Source organism: Carlito syrichta, unplaced genomic scaffold (assembly GCF_000164805.1).
Source record: "Carlito syrichta isolate Samal-C Ts95f unplaced genomic scaffold, Tarsius_syrichta-2.0.1 Scaffold312501, whole genome shotgun sequence".
In the NCBI taxonomy this organism is placed as follows: Eukaryota; Metazoa; Chordata; class Mammalia; order Primates; family Tarsiidae; genus Carlito; species Carlito syrichta.
In genome coordinates, this window is record NW_007256597.1 from 233,961 (window position 1) to 241,138 (window position 7,178).

A 7,178-nucleotide genomic window follows, 5' to 3' on the forward strand; every position below is an offset into this window, starting at 1 on the left:
AGGTTAGCTGTGAGTACTTCGCATAAACATGCCATTTTCTTCTTCCATGACTGCACAGAATTCTTCAGCCGTACCAAACAGCAAAGGTGGAAGATAGAAGAGCCTCAGCTTCCCGGGCTCGCCCTGTGGCCCGGGGTCTTCAGCCCACCAGGACCCTGTCAATCAGGTGAACCTCCAAGGTCGGCTCCCAACATTGGAGCACTTGAGAAACTTCAAAAAGATTTGGTGTGTCTTTTTGTTTGTTTTCTTTTGATTTTTTTCTTCTGCAAAAGTTGGTTCCATCCACACCTAAGCTAGGAAATAAATGCAGGATGGCTTCATGCTTGGAAAGCACTTTGAAAACATTGACTGAAGTGTACAAACGTAGAGGCATGAGAGGTTTAATTTATCAGAAAATAAATTAAGAAGCTTGGAAAAATCAGTGCACATACTACTTTCAATTCATAAACACTCTTTTCTTACTTAACAGAACTATAAAAGATGAATCAGACTTGGCAACTGCTATGCTTTGGACTAATTTATATAACCACAACAAACCCTCCAGTATCATATATGTCCTGGCATATTGAAATGGCATGCTATCCATCCAAGAAACTTTTATGATAATGACTCAGAAATATGAGGATAAAAGAGAAGCTATGGGGTTGAGATTGTTTGTTTGTCTAAACTGAGTAATATAATTTTTTTATGTCATCCAGGACAATTTTGTAATCTCGTATGGATGGTTTCATTTATTATGACTTGGGGGAAAATCATCATGTAGGAATTCGTACAAAATCTTCATGTTTTCTGTAGAATTACTGCCCTGATTAAATAAGAAAAAAGTCAACACAAGTGCATATAAAATCTTCATTTAATGTTGTTTGTGTTACTGTAGACTGTATAACATGGCTAATTTTAATCTAAAAGAAACTAATTAAACAGTCAGGGTGTTCTGAAATGTACTTGGCTGTTCTCTCTTTTTTTTTTTTGAGTTGGAGTCTCACTTTATTGCCCAGATTGGAGTGCAGTGGCCACTCCTGGCCACCACAACCTCGACCTGCTGGGCTCTGGTGATCCTTCCGCCTCAGCCTTCCAAGTAGTCGGAATTACAGGCATGCACTACCATGCCCGGCTGATTTTTTGATTTATTGTAGAGATGAGGTCTCGCTGCCCAGGTGGGTCTCGAACCCGTGGGCTCAGGCAATCCACTCACCTCAGCCTCCCAAAGGCGTGGGATTATAGGCTGAGCCACCGAGCCTGGCTGGGCTGTTCTCTTATGCTTTTCATGTCTTGGTAACATTTCAAGCCTAAAAATAGTTAATTAGGTTATTGCTTTGTTCAACTCTGGTGTGTCCATGTGGCTTTTTGAGCTATGACTTCCATGTTTCTTGGCTTTGGCCCTCTCCCCTAGCTTGGAGAGGTGAATCTTCTCTCTTTCTCTAATTTACTTTCTAAATAAATTTTGCTTGAAAACTTAAAAAAAAAAACTTAATTAGTTGGTTTTCTAAAAGGTAGACATCCATACATGCAGGAAGCAAAACATAATGGCCTATTAAGTTATATTTAATTTGATAATCATGAAGTTGGTAAATTTTATTTTATTTTTATTTTAATTTTAAAGATGCAGGATACAATTCGGGCTGAAGTATACAAATGTTCTCTATACAGTTATCCTTGTTGTGCCCCTTCCCTCCCCTGGCAGATTCCCACTACTGCAAATCTCGCCTCCCGGTTGGTAAATTTTAAATAGCATTCATTCAAGCAACATTTCATCAATTGCATACCAGATACCAGGCACAGGTCAGTTCTGAGGCTTAAAAACAAATGTTTAACTCTTTGAGAAACTCACAGTCTGGGAATGGTGAGACGGAATATGTAAACAAGTAAATATATTAGGTTTCTGAAACACGTGTAGAGAGCTAAGGTGCTTTAAAGAAGAACCTGTGTAGTGCTGGGTATATGGAGGGCAAGTGGTGAATATTTCACAGAGGAAATGACATCTGAGTTTGGAAAAGGAATAGGAATTTAATTTTCCATGTGAAAAGTCTCAAAAAAGCATTTCAAGCAGAGCATTCAGTATGAACAATAGCAGCTCATCGTAAAGATTTGATGTCTGAAAAAAAGTAAGATAAGGATGAAATGGATTGATTCAGTCTTCATAAGAGTCACCAATGGTGTTGGTGCACAGTGAAGATTTCCAGGCCCTTCTCAACCAAATATTCTGATTCAGTGGGTCTGGACCAGGGCCCAAGAATCTATATTATCAACAGATATCCTGTCAAGGTCAGGGCATGGGTGTAGTGAGGAGAGCCATCCCGGGGATGACAAGGACCAGGTGTGATCATGCGTGTGATCTACTAAAGAGAAGGTGCATGGCTCGCTGAGCACATAAACCGTGAGTCTCATGAAGAACATTGGTCATTTCCCTGTTCATTGGCAGATATCTTATTAGCAAACATTGCATCCTCACCCCCAGCAGGTGGGCAAAGAGATGCCGGTCATGTTCCCACCACAGGCAGAAACCTGAGGGTGAACCCAACCCATAAATACCAGATGCCTTTTCCTGACTCTGGGACCAGAGACAGACAGAGGCACTCCTGGACAGGGTGACTCCCTGATTCCATCCAAGGTCCCAGGGCTGGGTGACCCCTGCTGCTTTGTCACTTTGTGAGACACCTTAATATCTGATTTTGGCTTATGCAACTTCCATCTTTGTTTCTGTTGCTTGCAATTCAAAGAGCCCGGACTAAAATCCTCTCTAGCTTTTTTTCCCTCTGATGATGACTGCATTCTTTAGAAACAGGATATAAACTTTGAAATGAACATTTTTAAAAAATAAATGAATGGAAAAGAAACTTGTCGTCATTTCATCAGTCATTTGGCCATGCCCCAACCTCCCTACAAACCTGATTGGAAGCTCCATTTTCTACTTCCAGAGGGGGACCTGGAGACTTCCAGAACCCAAGACCAGCCTCTGCTGATGGTAATCTTGTTCCCTCCAGTGAAGGTACCGGGGATGAGTCAGTCATGGCTGAGACCCAAGTGAAATGCTAGGAGATTGAGATGTTGTTTAAAGAAATAAATGGTGGTAAATTCATCCGGAAAAAATGAACCGCTTCCCTAAAGAAAGACTTCCACCTCTGAAGGGAACTTCATGATCTGAGGTCCAATTGCAGGGCAGCTGTGGAGCATGTGCTGGGGATGGCAGGGCCACATGATGGAAGGAGTCCAGATCATTAAGTTACCACCGGAAGAGAGTCTTCCCCATCCAGGAACACATAGATTGGAAGAAGACAACTGGCCCCAAAGAAAATCTTTGCAATGTTAAGTGACTGCCAATATTGGTTTTTTGTTTGTTTTTGTTTTGTTTTGTTTTTTGAGTCAGGGTCTCACTCTCTTGCCCAAGCTGAAGTACAGCAGCACAGTCACAATTCACTGCAGCCTCTGATTCCTGGGCTCAAGCAATCTTCCTGAGTCAACCTCCCAAGTAGCTGGGACTACAGATGTGTGTCACCATGCCTGGCTAATTTTTTAATTTTTTGTAGAGATGAGATCTCGCTATGTTGCCAAGACTGGTTTCAAACTCCTGGACTCAAGCAATCCTCTAACCTCAGCCTCCCAAAATGCTGGGATTATAGGTATGAGCTTCCACATCTGGCTTTTCATTTGAAAAAAAAAATTTCTCTTTTTTCTTTTCTTTTTTTTAATGTTTATGTAGAGACGGGGGATCTTGCTATGTTGCCCAGGCTGGTTTTGAACTCCTGGACTCAAGTGATTCTCCCACCTAGGCTTCCCAAAGTGCTGGGATTACAGGTATGAACCACCACACTTGACTTAATTCTGGTATTGAAATCCAGGACTATTGGTTATACTCCTGTTGAGGCCTTTCAGGCTCTGCCCAGCCCACTTGGACCAACCAAACAGAGTAGAGGCTCTTTCAGTGGAGAGCTCATCACCTTTGTAGGTGGGATCAATTTTCCTTGCTGTCAAAGCAATCTTGAACTTGGGAAAATGAGTCTCCCCTAGATGCGGGGGTCCTGCTCCCACCGGGTGTGGGATTTCCTGAAGGAGAGATGAATATGCAAAAGAAGGAACTTACAACGAAAATAATAATATACTTGGACACCTGCTTGCAGGCCAGAGGCCTGCAGGACAGATGACATTTAATGTTAGTTAACAGAAAGCTTTTATACCATTTGCAAAGGGGCAAGACAAAGAAAATTCCTTCACATACATATCCTTTAAAAGTTACCACCAGCCGGGCTCGGTGGCTCAGCCTGTAATCCCACGCCTTTGGGAGGTTGAGGTGAGTGGATTGCCTGAGCCCATGGGTTCAAGACCCACTTGGGCAACTTGGCGAGACCTCATCTCTACAATAAATCAAAAATTAGCCGGGTCTGGTAGCGTGCGCCTGTAGTTCCAGCTGCTTGGAAGGCTGAGGCGGAAGGATCGCTGGAGCACAGCAGGTCGAGGCTGCAGTGGCCGGGAGCGGCCACTGCACTCCAGTCTGGGCAACAGAGTGAGACTCCAACTCAAAAGAAAACCCAAAAAAAACAAATAAAAGTTACCACCAACTAGCAGTCTAGAAGCAATAAACAAGCCAAGAACACTATCTGCTTTCAGTCAATGAGTCTTTTTCATAAAGCCAAAAATGATAGTTTTAGTCCAAAGTCCCGAATTACAGTCCTTGAAATGTCTCAAGAAAGTTTCCAAGTGCACATTTCTCCATGTATCAGGAGTTTTCTTTCTGGGGCTTCTATGACCTTCCAAGCTTTGTAATTGCCTCTCTTGTCCAGGTGTCTTCATTACTTTTCTCTTATCCTGCAGCATTTATTTCTAAAGAAAACTCAAAAGAAGCTTTTAGTGATGTTTCCCAGGCCCCCAAGGTTGCTTTCTGTATTTAGTAATTTATCATAAAAGTATTCAATTAGTATATTATGAATTCAGTGAAAAACGTTAACTTAGAATTTTAACTATTGAATTAAGTAAAAACTTTAACGATTAATTTTCATCCTAAATCTGTGAAAACAGTGTTATAAATCACCTACATAACTCCTAGATAAGTGTCAGAACTCATAATGAATTCATAATGAACTTACTATAAATTTGTGCTTCTAAAAAACCTTATGTCTAAACACTAAACTACATAATTCTAAATCAAATAAGGAGTGAATATACTTATATCATTTTTTACTCAAGCAATATCTAGTAACTTATAGCCAAATGAAAGAAAGCATTCTTGATGTGCTTCAGAGTTTAACCGTTGCATATGTTAGAAAAGGCCAAACGGCATAGTGGGAAATGGAAAAATAAACCATGACATTCCTAGATTAGCTGTGAGTACTTCATGTAAACATGCCATTTTCTTCTTCCACGACTGCATAGAATTCTTCGGCCGTACCAACAGCAAAGATGGAAGACAGAAGGACCTCAACTACCCGGACTCGCTTTGTGGCTGGGGGGTCCTCAACGCATCTGAACTTTGTCAATCAGGTGGGCCTCCAAGGCTGGTTCCCAACACCTAGAGGTGTGGATACAGGGGCCCTCCACTGCAGAGTGCCCCACCATTATGCCCTGACACACTTGTGGGCACAGAACAGGTAACTACTGGGCATTGCTCTGATCTCCTGGGTTTCCTGCAGGGTCAGGCAGGGATTAGAATGGCCAGAGCTCATGGCTGGTCTCCTCTGGCTGCATTCAGAATGTCCACTTGTCCAAATGCACTGTACAAATAATACCACTTTTTATGTTTATGGTGATCAGAGCAAACTTATAAGACTCAGTTTTCTAAAACCTGGCCTCCAATACACTGATGGCCTGTCCTGGATGCCAGGTCCTTGTCTGGGTTGGAAGTAGAACGCTCCACGGCCACGGGGTTCTTTGCTGTCAGTTGTAGCCCACAGGATGCTGGCGATGGGAAAAAGAGCAGTGGTGACTTTGGAGCCACGGAGGGCCTGGTGACTGCCACAGAATATCTCTCCAGCCAGCTGACCCTGGAGCCTCTGCGAGGGCTTGGGTGATGCTGTGTGACTGCTCCAGACGAAGCCTAAGTCTCTTTGGGTCTCTCTGGGGATTCTGGTATATGCTGCTCCAGTTGTCATTATAACAAAGAGCCAGTATACTTTAAGGAGAGGGGAAGAAAAGCTAGCCAAAAGATTTTCTGTTCAGGTTGAGGAATATTGTAAAGTCAGTTATCTGTCAGGTTGGTTAGGTGAGTCAATGAAGCAGTCAGTCCTCAAAAGTTACAAGACAATCAGGCAGGACTTAACGAACATCTGAACAGTTTTATGTCTTTGCTTGAGCGTGTTGTAGATATTCTTTAAAAAGAACAGAAAAATGAGCCTACAGGCTTTCATTTCATGGAGTAATGATGGTTTGACTTCAAGGACAATCAGTCAAAGTTACATCAAAATCCTGTCACACTCAAGTGACCAATGCCAAAAACATCTTAAAAGCATCTCAGAAGAATGTAGAACAACTTTAGGGAAAATTATGAATGGCCTGGATGAAAACATGGTCAGGAAAGATAGGCTACTTTCTCAAGTAGCTTCTGGGTGGAAGAAAAAGGTATAGGAGCTACAGGAAAAAAATTAGTGACAACTTGAACATGTGACTGAGACAAGTTTTAAATGATGATAAAAGCCTAGTAAAATATCTGGGCCTGGCATGGTGGCTCATGCCTATAATCCCACCACTTTGGTAGGCTGAGGTGAGAGGATTGCCTGAGTCCAGGGGTTTGAGATCAGCCTGGGCAACTTGGTGAGAGCTCGTCTCTATGATAAATTAAAAAATTAGCTGGGCGTGGTGGTGTGCACCTGTGGTTCCAGCTACTTGGAAGGCTGAGGCGGAAGGATTGCCTGGGTCCAGCAGGTCGAGACTGCAGTGGCCGTGACTGCAGTCCAGCCTGGGTGACGGGGAGACTCCAACTAAAAAAAAAAACCACATTATCCAAAAAGATAAGTTTGCTTTCTCTCATTAGAAAAGATTACGTGTATGACAGTACTTTGAAATTGGACAAAAAAAGTAAATCAGGAAATGGAGATCACCTAGACTGGCAATCAGAAGTTGACTTGAAAAAATTCACTGATGCTACTCACCTAAACAGGCTTAAAGCAAAAACACAAGGACACGTAAAGTTACGTGAAAAAATTAAATGAATAAAAAGCTTGCAGGTCAAATAAAAAGTCTTCAGCCTG